Source organism: Macaca thibetana, chromosome 15 (assembly GCF_024542745.1).
Source record: "Macaca thibetana thibetana isolate TM-01 chromosome 15, ASM2454274v1, whole genome shotgun sequence".
Taxonomy (NCBI): domain Eukaryota; kingdom Metazoa; phylum Chordata; class Mammalia; order Primates; family Cercopithecidae; genus Macaca; species Macaca thibetana.
Window position 1 is genome coordinate 100,128,367 of NC_065592.1, and position 19,922 is coordinate 100,148,288.

Consider the following 19,922-nt stretch of genomic DNA (forward strand, 5'->3'; position numbering starts at 1 on the left):
CTACCTTCATCCTCCACCTCAATCCCTGCCCACAACAACGCAGATGTGTCCAGAGTGCCTGGTTTCCAAGGTCAGCAGAGAAGTAGCATGTCTTGCTCCCATTTTTGGCTGACAATTTTTTTTTTTGAGATGGATTTTGACAAGAGCAACTCCCTGTGTGTGGGAAGGCAGGATTCCTCTTAACCAAGGCTGTTCAAAGCACAAGTGAATGCAATGGTTATACATTTCAAGTAAGTACCTTTCAAAAACAAACAATTATGCTTCAAAAGAATTAATTTTATAATTTTTGTTTCTACTAAATTGATTGACTGCTATTTTGGTGTCATATGAATTTATTGAACATCATTGAGCAAAAATTAACATCCTTTTGTTGGTATCAGTTAAATACCAATGTCTAAGAGAAAATCTTGACACCAGTACATTAAACTCCGATAATGGTTGGACATTTTGATATTTTTGCAACATTCTTTTAAAAAATGAAGTGTCACTGGGTGTGGTGGGTCATACTTGTAATACCTGCACTTTGGGAGGCTGAGGCGGGCGGATCACGAGGTCAGGAGTTCGAGACCAGCCTGACCAACATGGCAAAACCTTGTCTCTACTAAAAATACAAAAATTAGCCGGGTGTGGCATGTGCCTGTAATCCCAGCTACTCAGGAGGCTAAGGCAGGAGAATCTCTTGAACCTGGGAGGTGGAGGTTGCAGTGAGCCAAGGTCGTGCCCCTGCACTGCAGCCTGGGTGACAGAACAAGGATCTGTCTCAACAACAACAACAACAACAAAAATGAAGTGTCAGAAGCCTCATTATAATTGAGGTTCCCTAGAACAGAGTTTTTGAGGAGATTTGCACACCAGGATCTTTGAAGCACCCTCATGGGAATCATCCTGTGAAGGAATGTGAGTAGCAAGAGGGAAGGGGCAGAGTTGGGCTGTGATGTGGGTGCAACAGCAGCCTCAGTGGACCACGTGGAGTTCTGAGCTGGGATGGTTCTGAGCTGCCCCCCATGAAAGGAACATGACTTGAGTGAGGCAGCCTCTTTCTGCTGAGGGCAGTTCCGGAGGAGGGAGCCATCAGCAGCCGATACTCCCAGCAGCCAGGAAATGAGGGCCTTCGCCCTGAGAGGAGATCCACCACAGCAGTAATTAAGTCATTTATTTTCTATTCTTCTTGGAATGTGGATATGAGGGAAAAAAAAGGCAAGACTGAAAGCCCCACCAGACAGAATGAAAGCAGTAGGGCCCAAGGCACAATCTAGTGGGTTCTGTGGATGCCTGTCTCCCCAGTGAGGACTGGAGAAGGGTCTCTTGCAACTGCCCCACCCCATAAACAGAATTCTTCTGTGTTATATCTCATACTCTCTGCTTTCACCTAGCATATACTTTTCTATATTTTTAAAAATAAAGTTTTCATTACTTCACTCATTAAACCTCTGTTATGTGTCAAGCACTGTTTTAAACGCTGGGGATCCAGTAGCGAACAAAACAAAAATTCTTGTCCTCCTGAGGCTCTAGAGATTTATTTCAAGGAATTGATTCATGCAGTTGTGAGGACTGGATAGTCCAAAGTCTGTAGGGTAGGTTAAGTTTGAAATTGTGGGGCAGACTAGGAGGCTGGAAACTCAAGCAGGAGTTGATGCTACAGAATTTATTCCCTTTTCTATATTTTTTAAATAACAGTTTTATTTGTGGTCTTGCTGAGTACAGAATAAGAAACTAGTATTTTAACAATTTACTGGCTGGGCGCGGTGGCTCAAGCCTGTAATCCCAGCACTTTGGGAGGCCGAGACGGGCGGATCATGAGGTCAGGAGATCGAGACCATCCTGGCTAATACGGTGAAACCCCGTCTCTACTAAAAAATACAAAAATCTAGCCGGGCGAAGTGGCGGGTGCCTGTAGTCCCAGCTACTCGGGAGGCTGAGGCAGGAGAATGGCGTGAACCTGAGAGGAGGAGCTTGCAGTGAGCTGAGATCCGGCCACTGCACTCCAGCCTGGGTGACAGAGCAAGACTCCGTCTCAAAAAAAATAAAAATAAAAATAAAACAATTTACTAAAACTTTGTTCTGATGTGCTCTTGAAGTGACTTGAGTGCATATTTTTTTTCTCTAGGAAAGACACATTTGGCATATCGAATTAAATCTCCCTAAAATAGTCTCTGGAAAAGAAAATGCAAGTGAAAATGTGTTGGTGATCCGGGACTTCAGCAGGTGGATACTGCTACAGTCCTACTCAAAGGTGGGTATTTGGCAGGTACCTAATTACTTTTTTTTTTTTTTTGAGATGAAGTTTTGCTCTTGTTGCCCAGGCTGGAGTACAATGGCACAATCTCGGCTCACTGCAACCTCCACCTCCTGGGTTCAGTGATTCTCCTGCCTCAGCCTCCTGAGTAGCTGGGATTACAGGCACCCGCCACTACACCCAGCTAATTTTTTGTATTTTTAGTAAAGACAGGATTTCACCATGTTGGCCAGGCTTGTCTCGAACTCCTGACCTTAGGTGATCCACCTTCCTCGACCTCCCAAAGTTCTGGGATTACAGGCATGAGCCACTGTGCCTGGCTCTTAATTACCTTTTTAATGTTTCCTAGGGGTTATTTTGAAGAAAAAATTTTTTATTAATAATATAACAGAATTAGTTTAATAAGTGAATTGTTATTAACATCTGTCTTCTCTTTTTACATAAACAAGAACACATATTGATCTTTCAAAACCTTTAATGTGATGAATAAGATCTATAAAATAACATAATTCAATCAATGCATTTAATACCTCCCCTAACAATAACCATTTGTATTTCTTTGCACATAAGGAATACTTTTAATCCAGAAGTATCAAAATATTCAAGTCAGTTGCTCAACAAAAGAATATTTCATAAGAAACTATAGGGAAGGGAAAACTATTCTTTTTTCCTCTGCTCATCTTAGGTTCATTGAATGGGGTCCTGTAAATTAGACTGATAAAAGACAGATTAGCAAGAGGAAAATGAAGTTTGTTTGTTAACATATGCACCTTGTATTCACATGGGAGCACTCAGAGATTAGTAACTCGAAGGAGTGGTTCCATCGTGGGTTTATGTGGCATCTTCACAAAGAACAATACATTTGCAGAGAGGTCATAAGACAAACGAAAAAAGCCTTTGAGTTTCTAGGGGTGGCCAATCATGAGCAGGCAAATCTACAGGGAAGCTAATGGACAATAAGTGCTAGTTAGTGGGGGTTGTTTGTCTAGGCTCTTTCTGGGTGCCATCTCATCTCCAGTGATAAGGCTGTTATTCCCTTCTTAACACAGGAACGGGGAGGGGCACCTTTTCAAGGGGAATTTGTATTTTACTTTTCAGACAGAGGGCGGGAGGGCAAAGGGCTCATCCTGTGTCTGCTTTTTCTCAACTGCCTTTAGCGCAAAATAAATCCTGTGCTACAGTGGCATGTTTTGGAGCACCATACTATGAACCCCATACTCTGAACCCCTGCAAAAGTATACATTTTTTACTTTCTGCTAATGCTTATAGCTGAAGTGGTGTCAGCAATAAACTCTTTGATCTAAGTGTGCCATCTCCATCGACTTACCAGATGACTTTTTAGAAGCTGATTTCTGAGCTGGGCGCAGTGGTTCACACCTGTAATCCCAGCACCTTGGGAGGCTGAGGCAGGCAGATCACCTGAGGTCAGGAGTTTGAGACCAGCCTGGCCAACATAGCGAAACCCTGTCTCTATTAAAAATACAAAAATTAGCTGGGCCTAGTGGCGCATGCCTGTAATCCCAGCTACTCAGGAGGCTGAGGCAAGAGAGTCACTTGAACCCAGGAGGCAGAGGTTGCAGTAAGCCGAGATTGTGCCATTGCATTCCAGCCTGGGCAACAAAGTATAGCTCCATCTCAAAAAAAAAAAAAGAAGAAGAAGAAGAAGAAGAAATTGATGTCTGTTATCCGAGACAGCATGAATCCAAACTCAGTGATTTTTTTGGAAAAGCCAGAATCTATTTGTAATAGATTCTCAGTTTTTACATGTTGGCAATTATTTGCCTTTTTTCTTTTTCTTTTTCTTTTTTTTTTTTTGAGACGGAGTCTCGCTCTGTAGCCCGGGCTGGAGTGCAGTGGCCGGATCTCAGCTCACTGCAAGCTCCGCCTCCCAGGTTTACGCCATTCTCCTGCCTCAGCCTCCCGAGTAGCTGGGACTACAGGCGCCCGCCACCTCGCCCGGCTAGTTTTTGTATTTTTTAGTAGAGACGGGGTTTCACGGTGTTCGCCAGGATGGTCTCGATCTCCTGACCTCGTGATCCGCCTGTCTCGGCCTCCCAAAGTGCTGGGATTACAGGCTTGAGCCACCGCGCCCGGCCTGCCTTTTTTCAAAAGCACAGTGCATGACAAAGAAAACTAAGTGAGGCTCCAATATGCACTGTTCCCTTAACCTCTTCTCACTGCAGCTGAAGTGGGACAGAAAGATGAGCGACTGCTGCCCAGAAGCCTCACCTATCCATTCGGTCCCAGGAAGCTTAAAGGAAGGGCCCCTGACCATGGCTTATCTGGGAAGCTGTCATAGCTGGAGATTCCGGTTATCCTTCTGGCCAGCCTCATAACAGGATAGATTTGCTTCATATAATTTTAGGAACTTCATGTAATTTTAGGTCATCAGCTTAAACCTGAGCTTCATGAAAGCTTTCCAAAGTGGTTCATAAAATACCTATAAAAATATAAAGTATGTAAAGCACCATGGTGCTGCTCAGAGAATCTGCATCCTGGATACGCTCAGATGTTGGTTGGGGCAGGCAGCTCCACAGACAGCACAGCACTGACAGCTGCATGCATCCTTCCATCTTCCATCTCCCTCCTCTTTCCTCATATTTCCACGTGCATGGAGTCTCTCTCTCTTGCCCAGGCTGGAGTACAATGGCATAATCTCAGCTCACTGCAACCTCTGTCTCCCAGGTTCAAGTGATTCTCCTGCCTCAGCCTCTGAAGTAGCTGGAGTAACAGGCACGCACTACCACACCCTGCTAATTTTTGTATTTTTAGCAGAGATGGGGTTTTACCATGTTGGCCAGGGTGGTCTTGAACTCCTGACCTCAGGTGATCTGCCTGCCTCAGCCTCCCAAATTGCTGGGATTACAGGCATGAGCCACTGCGCCCAGCCCAATTTAAAAATTTTTTTTTTATAGAAACAGGGTCTCACTTTGTTGCCCAGGCTGGTCTTGAACTCCTAGGCTCAAGTAATCCTCTTACCTCAGCTTCCCAAAGTGTTAAGATTACAGGCGTGAGCCACCACACCTGGCCTCATAATACACAGTTTTTGAGATTTATCAGCGCTGTTGTACATATCGGTAGTTGAGAATTTTTATTGCTCAGTGGTACTTTATTGTATCAACATACTATAGTCAGTTTATCCATTTTAGTAGATATTTGGGTAGGTAGATATTTGGGTTGTTTCTGACACTGGTGTTTTTCAGTGCATAGTATGGAAAAAACTGATGTAGAGGAATTTTACAGAAACGCACACATGCACACACAGAAACCACAGTAGTTTTGTTTTTTTTTTTTTTTTTTTAGACAGAGTCTTGCTGTGTCGCCCAGGCTGGAGTGCAGTGGCATGATCTCGGCTCACTGCAAGCTTCGCTCCCCGGGTTCACGCCATTCTCCTGCCTCAGCCTCCCAAGTAGCTGGGACTACAGGCGCCCGCTACCACGCCCGGCTAATTTTTTGTATTTTTAGTAGAGATGGGGTTTCACCGTGTTAGCCAGGATGGTCTTGATCTCCTGACCTCATGATCTACCTGCCTCGGCCTCCCAAAGTGCTGGGATTACAGGCGTGAACCACCATGCCTGGCCTGAAACTGCAGTAGTTTGTAACATGGTTCCCAATGGAAGCTGATGAGAAGGATGCTTTTTTCAGTATTCTCCATACAAATATACAATAAGAGAGATCTGTAGTCATCTTTGTAGTGATCTGTAACCCAGGGAGATGTTTTATGTGGAAGAGTAGATGGTTTTTTTTTGGTTTTTTTTTTTTTGGACAGAGTCTGTCACCCAGGCTGGAGTGCAATGGCATGGTCTTGGCTCACTGCAACCTCTGCCTCCAGGGTTCAAGCGATTCTCCTGCCTCAGCCTCCCAAGTAGCTGGAATTACAGGCACGCACCACTACGCCTGGCTAACTTTTGTATTTTTAGTAAAGACGGGGTTTCACCATGTTAGCCAGGCTGGTCTTGAACTCCTGACTTCAGGTAATCCACCCGCATCAGCCTCCCAAAGTGCTAGGATTACGGGCATGAGCCACCATGCCCAGCCAAGAGTAGATATTTTTTATGTCAAAATCTCAAGGTGTACGGTTTATTTATCCAATTTATTTATTCCTTTTCTCTGAAGAAAACTGAAGATTTTTTTCACAAAGGCTCTTAAAAATATGCAAATGGTTTACATAAAAACATACACCATATAGGGTAGTAAATTTTGAAAATATAAAATCAAAAGCAAAGCAAAAGGATAAAGCAAATGTGCCAACAGTAAAAGGAAACATAATTACTTAACTGAGCTGAAAGTTTGACTTGGCTCTTTCTGGTAAGGAATTTAAACCAGAGACATTGTAAGTCACACAACTCTTACTACCAATGACAAAAACATTTTATTCCCTTCAGAAGAGATAAAGTCACCATAATACATTTCTAAAATTTATATGAAGAGACAACCATTCATTCCAGCAAATACATTTTAAAAATTCAACTGGCCATCTGAGAAATTGGTTGGCTTCTTATAACTAAATCACACAACTGTCCTATCAATCAGTATGCACTGCTGTCTTTGTATCCTGGTGGGGACATCTGACTTCAGGCTCAGGAGTGTCTCATAGAAGGAGATCTGAGAGGGGACTGGGGCCGTTGTATGCCAGGGCATATATGGAACCAGTAAACTGTGGTGTAAAATTTCACAATGAAAACTCTGTTCTTCTATGGCCCAAAAAGAAATTGAATTTTAAGATAGTACACAAAGGTTAAGAATGAGAGTGTAGTGAGGCTTCAAAACTGTGTGGATTTTTAATTCTTTTTTTTTTTTTTTTTTTTTTTTTTTTTTTTTTTATGAGACGGAGTCTCGCTCTGTCGCCCAGGCTGGAGTGCAGTGGCGCGATCTCGGCTCACTGCAAGCTCCGCCTCCCGGGTTCACGCCATTCTCCTGCCTCAGCCTCCCGAGTAGCTGGGACTACAGGCGCCCACAACCGCGCCCGGCTAATTTTTTGTATTTTTAGTAGAGACGGGGTTTCACCGTGGTCTCGATCTCCTGACCTTGTGATCCGCCCGCCTCGGCCTCCCAAAGTGCTGGGATTACAGGCGTGAGCCACCGCGCCCGGCGGATTTTTAATTCTTATAGTTCTTTGAGAATTTTAGCTAGAACACTGTTGCTTTCTTCCAGATCACAAGGTGTTTTGTTTTGTTTTGTTTTGTTTTGTTTTTCACTAATCCCATGGCAGATTAAAGACAAGGTTTCTACATGTGTGAGTGCAGCAAAAAGATCTGAGGAAAATCATAAGGATCATTTTCTTCCTCAAAGAACTAGGAAAAAAAAAACCCAACTAAACCCAAGGTTAGCAAAAGGAAGGAAATAATTAAGTTTAGACCAGAAATAAATAAAATAGAGAATAGACACTTTGGGAGGCCAAGGTGGATGGATCACCTGGGGCCAGGAGTTTGAGACCAGCCTGGCCAACATGAAACCCCGTCTCTACTATAAATACAAAAATTAGCTAGGTGTGGTGGCGGGAGCCTATAATCCCAGCTACTCAGGAGGCTGAGGCAGGAGAATTGCTTGAACCCAGGAGCGGGAGGTTGCAGTGAGCTGAGAGCGCGCCATTGTGCTCCAGCCTGGGCAACAAGAGCAAAACTCCGTCTCAAAAAAAAAAAAAAAAGAAAGACAAGAAAAGAAAATAGAAGTGGGCATGATGGCACACAGCTGTGGTCTCAGCTACTTGGAAGGCTGAGGTGGGAGGATTGCTTGAGCCCCAGAGTTAAGGCCAGCCTGGGCAACATAGCAAGAGCCTATCTGTAAAATAAATAAACAGGCTGGGTGCAGTGGCTCACACCTGTAATCCCAGCACTTTGGGAGGCCGAAGTGGATGGGTCACCTGAGCTCAGGGGTTTGAGACCAGCCTGGCCAACATGGCAAAACCTTGACTCTACTAAAAATATAAAAATTAGCTGAGTGTGGCGGCAGGTACCTGTAATCCCAGCTACTCGGGAAGCTGAGGTGGGAGAATCGCTTGATCCCGGGAGGCGGAGATTGCAGTGAGCCAAGGTTGTGCCATTGCACTCCAGCCTGGGCAACAAGAGCCAAATTCCACCTCGATAAAAAATAAAATGAGATAAATAAGCAATATATAAATAATATATAGAAGAGAAAATAAAAAAAATCAATAAAATTACAATTGGGTTTTTGAAAAGATCATCAAAATTGACAAATCCTTAGACTAAGAAAAAAAGAGAAAAGGCTTAAATAATTAAAATCAGACATGAAAGAGGAGACATTACCACTAATGCCACAGAAATAAAAGCAATTATGAGAGGCTACTATGAATAACTATAAACCAACACATTGGGTAATCTTGGTAGCTTACAAACACACAGTCTACCAAGTCGGCATCATAAAGAAATAGAAAATCTAAAGAGAGCTAAAACTAGTAAGGAGATTGAATCAATAATCAAAAACCTCCCAACAAAGAAAAGCCCAGGACCAGATGACTTCACTGGAGAATTCTACCAAATATTTAAGGAATAATTAATACCAATCCTCCTAAAACTCTTTCAAAAAATTAAAGAGGAGGCAGGGAACACTCCCACACTCATTTTATGAGTGCAGCACTACCCTTATACCAAAGCCAAAGGTACTACAAGAAAACTGCAGACCAGTATCTTTAATGAATATCGATGCAAAAATCATCAACAAAATACCAGCAAACTGAATTCAACAGCACATTAAAAGGTTTACACATCATGATCAAGTGGGATTTATTCCTAGAATGCAATGTTGGTTCAAAATGCAAAAGTAAATCGACATCCAAAACCAGACTCTTGTTCTTGTCCCCAAACCTGCTTTCCCCCAGGATTCTCAGTCTCAGAAAATGGCACCGCCATTCACACTACTGCTCAGGCCAAAACTCTGCATCATCGTTGACATCTATGTTTGTTTCACACTCAATATTTAACCTGCTCGCAAATCCTTTCGGCATTCTCTTCACATATATCCAAAACCCAGAATCTCTTCCCTTTGCCTCCATTGCTAGCCCTCAGGATGGCATCACTGTCTATTCTTCTGCTCTTGGCTATTTGCATAACAGACAGTGCAATTCTTTCAAAATCTGAATGTGATGATGATACTCTTCTGCTCAAAACTGCCCAGTAGCTTCCCATCACACTTAGAAAAATTTGGGGTCCTCACTGTGGCCAATATAGTGTTCCATGACCTGGTCATGGCTTCCACTTCAGCCCTTATCACCAGCGCCTCATTCCCTAGCTCTGCTCTCGAGCACCACCTCCTCCCACAGCCTGGAAGATGCCCCATGTGCTTCTGCTTCAGGACTTTTGTATTTGCTGTTCCCTCTGCTGAATGATCCTTCTCCTAGATCTCCGCATTTGCTGATCCTAGGCCTGAAAATTTTCTCCCAAACATCTACATGGCTCAATGCCTACACTACATTCAGAAATAGCTAGCAGAAAGGTCTTTCATGACCACCCTGTATAAAACAGCACCCCACAAGTCTCTCTGCATTTTATTCTGTTCAATTTTTCTTTGATATCATCCCCTCATGTTACTTATTGCACCTATTATTTTATTTATTTATTTATTTATTTATTTATTTATTTTTGAGATGGAGTTTCACTTTGTCTCCGGCTGGAGTGCAATGGCGCAATCTCGGCTCACTGCAACCTTCACCTCCTGGGTTCAAGTGATTCTCCTGCCTCAGCCTCCCGAGTAGCTGGGATTACAGGAATGAGTCACCATGCCTGGCTAATTTTTGTATTTTTAATAGAGACAGGGTTTTGCCATGTTGTCCAGGCTGGTCTTGAACCCCTGACCTCAGGTGATCCACCCGCCTCAGCCTCCCAAAGTGTTGGGATTATAGGCATGAACCACCGCGCCCAGCCTGATGTACCTATTATTAAGTGAGTCTATAGGGTACAGAAAATACAACATTTTGCCTGTGTCAATATATTTCTGTAGTGACTGTGAAAAAAAAAGTGCCTGATGCTTAGTATATGCCGAACCAATATTTACTTTAATGAGAGGATGGCTTTCTCTTTCCCATCTTTTACCACACTGGGTGTGGACTAAGCAAACGGGAAAAATGCAGTAGTCAGAGGCAGCAGCAGATGGCACTGTAAAGAAAGGTGAGCATTAAATTTTGGACAAAATTGAGGAGTCTGTAGGAACCACGTGTGAAAAGCAAGTGATGCTTGCTGTAACACGCAGTCTACAAAGTCTGCATCATAAAGAAATAGAAAATCTATTGCTATTGCTGTAAGACATCAGCATTCCCCTAGTCAGTCTCTCACCCTTAAACTGCAGGAAATCCTGGTGTGAAAGGTTAGTGTCAGTGACCAGGAAAGCCAAGCTGCTCAATTTCTCATAACCACATCAAAGCAGGGGCAGGGTTAATAACATCAGCCTTTCTTATCTTGATGCTCTATAAGGAAATAGCCAACACATTTTAATAAGAGTTGCCTTGAAAAGATCTTGCCCTGTGAATGTGGAAGTGGGAAATGGAGTGAGAGGATGGTGCAGGCATTTTGGCAGCATAGGTACATTCGAGTCCTTAAAAATGAAGGTGTTGACATCTTGATTCACTTTTGAAAACTTCTTATGATTAGTCTCCTTTGGGGATAAGTGAAAAGAGTGTGTTTTTGGGATAAGACTCTTTTCCTTTGTAAAGCCATTGTTTTAGAGTATTAAAAAACAAAACACAATTCTGTGTGTTTTTCCAGATGGGAAACGATGGGATGGGGGGCAATGCACAGACACTTATTTTTTAAAAACCTCCCCTAGCATGCGACACTTCTTGGGAAGCCACTGCATGGTTTTCTCCAAAAAAAAGTGAATGTGGAAAGCAACAAAAAGAAATACACTGGAGATAAGAAAAAAGGATTTAGAAAGAGTCAAATCCTCATTTTCATACTAAACCACAGTAAATGATATCTGAGATAGAATAATCAAGAAATAGCAATGTAAGTATGTTATTTAGCAATATGGAGACTAAGACCAAGAGAACCAGCTAAGAGCTAAAATTACGACTTTGCTGGGGTGGCCAGGTGTCCAGGCTCATCAGGACTGTCAGTCCCACACTCCGGAAAAATCCTCAGTCCTAGGACATAAGACATCTCAATTTTTCATGATGGGTGAGGAAAGTTGAGGGAAAAGTACAAAACCCATAGGGCATCCTAAAAAATAGGGGCCGAGTACAGCATAGATCCCCTGCAACCATGGCCACTGCCCACTGATGTTGGCACCCACAAGTTGGGGTTCCCTGCAATGGGGCATTGAGTGATGAGTGAGTGAGGTGACTGATGTGACTTAAGCGTGCAGCAGTTCAGGGAAGTATTAAGAAAAATGAAAGAGAAAGAGTAAAAATATCCCACTGTCTCATGGTACAGAAAAAAGATATCATTGTTGTTTTTGACTAAATATAGGTAATCTCTCTTTGGTTAGTCCTATTGTACTTTCTCCTTGTTAAAACATTCACATGTATCTTGAGAATACACAATTACATGACCTACAAAATTTATTAAATTTAATAAAGAGTTAAAATAAGTTGATATGTCAGAGAATAAAAAATTATGAAAATATTGTTATATTTCCCTCACACATATTTTTTGTTTAATCAGCCCTACTACTAATTGCCACTGTCAACTAGCTATTGTTTTTGGTTAAATAATGAATTCATCATTTCATTTTGTTTAAATGATAGCATTTATGTAACAGAAAAGTAAATAATATATAGTAATATATCATTTCAAATAAACACCCATTTATCTCATCTTACATAACATAAAGTTTAAGTAACCTGGGTTGGCGCTCTAATAATCTTGTTGCCCTCATCTGGGGAGGGAACAGAGGGACAGGAGAAATGGGAGATAACTTCTGTTTTCCTTTTCTAGTATGTATATAAATTATTTTGTTTAAACTTAAAAATTTTAAGTGTACCATGGTTTAAGAAGGAATATCTCCAGAACCGTCGTCACTAAAAGTACTGTATACTTCAAAATATCAAAAATGCAGACAAAGTGAATTAAAATGAATTTGTTGAAAGACTAAGATGAAGGTAGTAGTTAAAGCCAGAAAATAAAAACAGAGTCTGCTGAAACAAGGGGAGGAAAGGATTAGTAAACATAAGAACAGAAATCAGAGAAAGATAAACCAACAAACCAAGCAGACAAACCAAACTGAAAGATGATTCTTTAAAATGACTAACTCATGAGAAAAGTCTGACTACATGAAAATTAATTAGCTGATAAATTAAAATTGATATATTTGACTTAATCAAACTTTAAAAATTGAGTACTACAGAAGACACTCTAGACAAACCAAATATAGGAGACATATTGAGAGGTGAAGCCAGCTGGACTTCCTAGGTCGAGTGGGAACTTAGAGAACTTTTCCACAGTTAGCTAGAGGTTTGTAAAACGCACCAATCAGTGCTCTGTACCCAGCTAGAGGTTTGTAAAATGGACCAATCAGCACCCTGGAAAATGGACCAATCTGCACACTGTAAAATGGACCAATCAGCAGGACATGGGTGGAGACAAAGGAATAAAAGCTGGCGCCCCCAGCTGGCAGCTGCAACCGGCTTCCATGCTGTGAACTGTTCTTTCATTCTTCACAAAAAATTTTGCTGCTGCTCACTCTTTGGGTCAGTGCCACCTTTAAGAATTGTAACACTCACCACGAAGGTCCACAGCTTCATACTTGAAGTCAGTGAGATCACGAACCCACCGAAAGGAACCAACTTGGGACACAGTACCAGGAAATAGATTTGCAACATCAACAGTAAGCAAAAGCTTGGTATAAAAAGATCTGAAGAATTCTTACACATCAGTTGGACAAAAGCAGTCCAACAGACAGGCATTTTAATCTTAAAAGAAGAAAACTCATGGCTCAATAATTGAATAGACACTAAACTTCACTAATAATTGGGGAAATGCAAAATGAAACAAAAGGAGATCCATTCAAACTCATAAGACTAGCAAAGTATTTTAAAGGAATTTAGTATATCAAATGATGACTGAAATATGAAAAAGCAGAAATTCTCATTTTGCTAGTGGAAGAACCACTCAAAAGAGTAGTTTGGCAACATATGGAAGAGTTAGAAATGTCCTTTCCTTGTGACCAAGAAAACACCTGAAAAAAAATTTGCACATATATACCAAAAGATGTGTACAAAAATGTGTTCATAGCAGCAGTACTTTTCGTGAGAGGGAAAAACCCCAGGGACATCCAAAAATGTCTAAAAGAAGAAACAGATGAATAAATTATAGTCATATAGTAGAATATTATAGTAAATAAGAGAAGTGATCTAGAACCATATGTATCAACATGCATACACTTTACAAAAATAAAACGGATAAAAGTGTTTCAAAATGAAACATAAGGTGTGATACCATTTATGTAAATTTTAAAGTAAATTTTTAATTGAAATAATGGTGTAAATACTAAACCATGCAAAATAATATTTTGCAAACAAAATAAGGCTAAAAATATATCAAATTCAGAGTAGTGGCAGCTTCTGGGGATTGATGTAGGGAAATTAAGCTTAGAAAATTAAAAATAGATATTTCAACGTTCTCTCCAGTGTTTTTATGTTCTTTTATAAATGTGTCCGAAATAAAATGTCTAGATTTGTTTTTTTGTGTAGTAAGTACAGAAGTGTTTATGACATTATTCTCTGTATCTTTATTCTCTGTATCTCTCTATAATTTTTAATTTCTCAAATATACACACACATATATATATAGAGAGAGAATATGAAATACTATGAGATCCCTTAAAATGGCAGAGACTATTGGACACTAAGTAAGCATTTTATTAGGACGAGCTTTCTCTCCGGGGTGAAAAGGTGAGTTAATTTATCCCAAATCAAACAACATTAAATAACTAGCCTTCAAGAGCTGAGAAAAAGAATATGTGCTGATACTGAGCATATTGCGTTGGGTTCCTCACAAAAGCAAGAGCTGAGCCAAAGGAGTGCAGGTAATTCCAGACAACAGAAATGGAGGACTGCAACAGGAAAGGATGGGAAGGTAATACAGAGTGAATTCTCAAATGACTCATTGTTGCGGGCAGCTAGTACCTCTATCTGTGGAATCCTGGTGTTTCCATCAGCTCTTGTTTCCCAATGACCTGTAAGATGGTAACACCCTCACGTTCCATCGGTGCCAGAGCATTGTCCTCAAGCCTTAGAGCAGGAGGCGGGTCTACACCCTGCAGTGGAGGCCAAGTACAGTGTACAGCTGGGTCGTGCCTGCCTGGGGATCGCTGCTGGAGACGTGTGCTGAGAAGATGGGAGGGGTGGGGCACTATGAATTAGACATCTAATCCAGGAGAGCATTTTCATTTGCCCAATGTGATAACCAACCTGAATTGAAAGAGTAAGGATATGTTACACATTAGGAAACGCTCCCAAGCTTAGCAGATGGGAGGTACTGACAAGAATTAGTAATGAAGAAAGGTCCAGGCACGGTGACTTATGCTTGTAATCCCAGCATTTTGGGAGGCTGAGGCGGGAGGATCACTTGAGGTCAGGAGTTCAAGACCAGCCTGGCCAACATGGTGAAACCCCGTCTCTACTAAAATACAAAAATTAGCTGGGTGTAGTGGTGGGTGCCTATAATTCCACCTACTCGGGAGGTTGAGGCAGGAGAATTGCTTGAACCTGGGGGGCAGAGGTTGCAGTGAGCAGAGATCGCCCCACTGCACTCCAGCCTGGGTAACAGAGTAAGACTCTGTCTCAAAAATGAAGGAAGGAAGGGAGGGAGGGAGGGAGGGTGGGTGACTTCCCTGCAGACTTCTCTGACAGTGCTCAAGAAAGATCTTTCTGCAATGATAGGGCCTGGATGGAAGAAGACTGCCCAGACACTCTTGACATACCAAAGTTCTGAGGGATTGGTTCTAACTGTTCCAACTATGTATTTCCTCTTTCTTCCCTCCCTCCCTCCCTCCCCCCTTTCCTTCCTTCCTTCCTTCCTTCCTTCCTTCCTTCCTTCCTTCCTTCCTTCCTTCCTTCCTTCCTTCCTTCCTTCCTTCCTTCCATCCCCACACAGCTCTTCAGTCCTTTTACATCAGTTTTCTTTTGTCTGCTAAGTTGTATTCTGAATTCTATTCAATTTAAACTCAAATTCTTTTTTTTTTTTTTTTTTTTTTGAGACGGAGTCTGGCTCTGTCGCCCGGGCTAGAGTGCAGTGGCCGGATCTCAGCTCACTGCAAGCTCCGCCCCCCGGGTTCACGCCATTCTCCTGCCTCAGCCTCCGGAGTAGCTGGGACTACAGGCGCCCGCCGCCTCGCCCGGCTAGTTTTTTGTATTTTTTAGTAGAGACGGGGTTTCACCGTGTTCGCCAGGATGGTCTCGATCTCCTGACCTCGTGATCCACCCGTCTCGGTCTCCCAAAGTGCTGGGATTACAGGCTTGAGCCACCGCGCCCGGCCTAAACTCAAATTCATAATAGAAAGTAGAGCAATACCTAGATACCTGTTCTTAATAAATCGTTTGAGGTAGAGAAGGCAGGTATTGAATTTGATTTATTCACCAATAAGTGATACTGAAAAAAATCATTGGTGGAAAATCAGTTTTTCTTATTTTCAGCAGGGAGATTAATGTGAAATTCATTCCTTTTATAATTATAAACCATTTGATTTAGACCAATTATTGATCAAAATTAGACATTTTAAATATCTCTGATGTAGTTTTTAGTCCTATATAATTTCATGATATTTTCCACGTTCTAAACTTTCTCATTTCAAATAATTTGGGTACATTTTGGAAATTCCCATGTAATATATCAGACATGAATTTTATTTATGAATATAATGTTTAAATATCATAATAATCTAGAGAAACAAGTGAGGATAAAGAATGACAAGAAAAAGCAAAAACAAATCTGTGGTCATAAAAGTATAAATATTCACATTCATTTTTATTTTATTAAAAACATTTTTATGTAAATTTATGGGTACAAGTGTAATATTGTTATATGAATCCATTACATACTGGTGAAGTCAGGAATTTTAAAGTATCCATCACCCAAATAATGTACATTGTATCCATTGGGTAACTTCTCATCATTCCCTTCCCCACCTTCTCACCCTTCCGAGTCTCCATTGTCAATTATTCTGCACTCTATGCCCATGTGTACACTTCATTTAGCTCCCACTTGTAAGTGAGAACATGTGATATTTGTCTTCCTATGTTTGTCTTGTTTCACTTAGGATAATGACCCCCAGTTCCATCCATGTTACTGCAAAAGACATGATTTCATTCTTTTTTATGGCTGAGTAGTATTCAAGTGTGTATAATACCACCTTTTCTTTATGCAATCAGCCATTGATGGAATCTTAGGTTGATTCCATATCTTTGCTATTGTGAATAGTGCTATGATAAACATATGAGTTCGTGGGGTTTTTTTTGTTTTTTTTTGTTTCCTTTTTGAGACAGAGTCTTGCTCTGTGGCCCAGGCTGGAGAGCAGTGGCACGATGTCTGCTCACTGCAAGCTCCGTCTCCCAGGTTCACACCATTCTCCTGCCTCAGCCTCCCAAGTAGCTGGGACTACAGGGGCCCACCACCACACCCGGCTAATTTTTTTGTATATTTTAGTAGAGATGGGGTTTCACTGTGTTAGCCAGGATGGTCTCAATCTCCTGACCTTGTGATCTACCCGCCTCGGCCTCCCAAAATGCTGGGATTACAGGCATGAGCCACCGCACCCGGCCATGTTATCTTTTTAATATAATTATTTCTTTATTTTTGGGTAGATACCCAGTAGTGGGATTGCTGGATCATATGGTAGTTTTTTTTTTAGTTCTTTAGGAAATCTCTGTTCTGTTTTCCACAGAGGTTGTACTAATTTACAGTTGCGCTAACAGTGTATAAGGGTTCTCTTTCTCTACATCTTGCCAACATCTGTTTTTTGTCTTTTTAATATTTAATATTCTGACTGGCATTAGATGGTATCTCATTGTGGTTTTAATTTGCATTTGTCTGATGATTAGTGATGTTGAACTTTTTTTTCAAATGCCCGTGGGCAATTTGTGTGACTTATTTGAAAACTGACTATTCATATCCTTCTTCCACTTTTTTTTTTTTTTTTTTTTTTGAGACGGAGTCTAGGTCTGTCGCCCAGGCTGGAGTGCAGTGGCCGGATCTCAGCTCACTGCAAGCTCCGCCTCCCAGGTTTACGCCATTCTCCAGCCTCAGCCTCCCGAGTAGCTGGGACTACAGGCGCCCGCCACCTCGCCCGGTTAGTTTTTTGTATTTTTAGTAGAGACAGGGTTTCACCGTGTTAGCCAGGATGGTCTCGATCTTCTGACCTCGTGATCCGCCCATCTCGGCCTCCCAAAGTGCTGGGATTACAGGCTTGAGCCACCGCGCCTGGCCCCGTCTTCCACTTTTTAATGAGATTCTTTACAGGTATTTTTGTAGAGTTGTTTGAATTTCTTGTAAATTCTGGATATTAGTCCACTGTCAGTTGTATTCAAACTCATTTTAAAATATATATTCTGCATGACAAAATAAAATAAAACAACATAACCCCAAACACACACATCTGCTGACTTTCATAAGTCAGTCAATACTAGGGAATTGGCTGAAGCAGGACAGAAGATACATACACATATGCCTTTGGCATCCAGATAGACAACCTAGGTCCATTAGGCATTAATAGGGAACTCTGGAAACTGCAGTTTACTGCAGAGCACGTGCCACACCCAGATAATCTTTTTAAAAAAATCTATAGTTAGCTTTATTAACAGTGTAACATTTTCACAAATTCTTAAATTTTATGTTTTAATTTTCATAATATTACAGTTTAAAACATACAGCTTAAAAACAAGCATATTAATTCAAATCCACAAATATTCAAGCCTACATGAAAGAAGAATGAAATGAGATTACCTTTTTATATAATCAGCTGAATTCTTTTTACGGGCAAAAAGTTAACATTGGTATTTAAAAACCTAAATGTCCAATGTTTCTGCTGGACATCCAATCCAACCATATGTATATTACTTAGGCCACAGGATTGCCCATTAGTCTTTCTTGTCAGAGAGCAATTAGCCTCTGAATCATTTTCGCTCAGCACCAGCTTTCTCTATAAATAAATTTGGATAGGCCAGGGAATTGTCATCTTGGTACTTGATAGAAGTAGGGATGCTGCTCAGTTGTATTTCGTTTTTCAGTACTGGGTAGATCAACACCTGCTAATGCTGGTCCTGATGTTGAAGTTGCATGTTTTGCCTCACTAGGTTCCACTAACTTTTTGACTTCTTAATTGATCTGAATGTCTGCTGAACAAAGGAATCACTTTCAACAGTTTCCATTTCTTTTACTTTTTTCACTTGTGCTACCAGGGTGGCTTGGTCTTCCTCCTTTCTTCTCTTTGCTTCTTCCTCATTTCTTTCTTTGGCTTTCAATGCATCATCAGCTTTTCAGCAGCTTCAAGAACCAGCTGTAGTCTGGCTTTGGCCTGTTCAGCTGGTGGCAGATGTTTTAATCCAGCTTTGATGTTTCCAGATTCCCAATGTTTAATGTTATGTAATCCTTGTCCTTCCCTTATCTTTCCCCTTTTCTCTTTATCTCTGCCTTTACGTTGTTCTTTATCCCGAGAACAACTATGCATTCTTCTGTGGCTGGGCCTTTCACTGCTCTGACTGTGAGAACATGGACAAGGCCTTCACCTAGATCTTCTTCTTCTGCTTTTTGACCTAGACCTCTTAACTCCATAGGATTTCCCTCGACCCCTTGAACGACTTCGAGTTAGTTTCCTTCTAGAGCCATGAGATCCACTGCTTGATTGATGCCTGAGTCTTCTATCATAAGAATGCGAACGAGGCTGAAGATCTCTGGACCAAGATTTTGACTTTGATCTTGATTTCCTTCTTTCTTTCTTTCAGCTGTATATTCTACTATCTGAAGAACTCCTCATTGAGGACCGTCTACAGTCCTTTTTTTTTTTCTCTCTCTCTCTCGGTTCTGCTTTCTTCTACAGTATTTGATGACCAGCGTCCCATTTCTATAAGCTAGGTCCAGACCTTTGAGCTCACACCTTCCTTTGACACGCAAGCGCTGCAGACCCTGAGAGCTTTCTTCGGATCAGGGTGCCGCTGGCATCCACTGAACTTGCTTCAGTTTAAGCTCAGCACCTTCCTGAGAATCATTTCATTTTATCTTTCATTTTGTAGTGAGAAGAGGCTTCAGCATGAATAGGGACATGCAAGGTGTATAAAATAGAATGGAGTTGTGAATTAGGTAATATGAGGGAGAAAATTATAAAAAATATAAAGCATTTTAAAGACAAATGTGTGTTACACAAAACCAGGTACCTGCTGGTCTCAGAAGCTTTAAGTGGTTTATAATTGAGTCAACAATAAGTGGCAGATCAATTGAAAATATGTTTGCATGAAGTTCTTAGTTCAGAGGTAAAGCTAGGATGCTATGCACAGCAACATTGGAAGGGAAAGAGCTTTTGAAATCCAAGTCTGGGCATTTGCTCTAATCAGAGGTCAACATCTTCTCTGCCCTCCTAACCCACTCCCCTGCCAGGTGTCCTATCTCCCAGACCACACATTAGCAGATATAATATCTGTCATTCTGGCTTCTCATCATTCTCTTTCCAGAAAAATCCTGACATGATTTTATCTGCAAGATGGAGAGAAAAGGAGAGAGCATCACATATATTAATCACAAAAACT

At 41.3% G+C, this 19,922-nt stretch overlaps 1 pseudogene; it reads right to left on the reverse strand.

The window, feature by feature from the left end:
* Positions 1-18,240: 18,240 nt before the first annotated feature.
* LOC126937662 (serine/Arginine-related protein 53-like) lies at positions 18,241-19,241 on the reverse strand (annotated as a pseudogene).
* Positions 19,242-19,922: the final 681 nt, after the last annotated feature.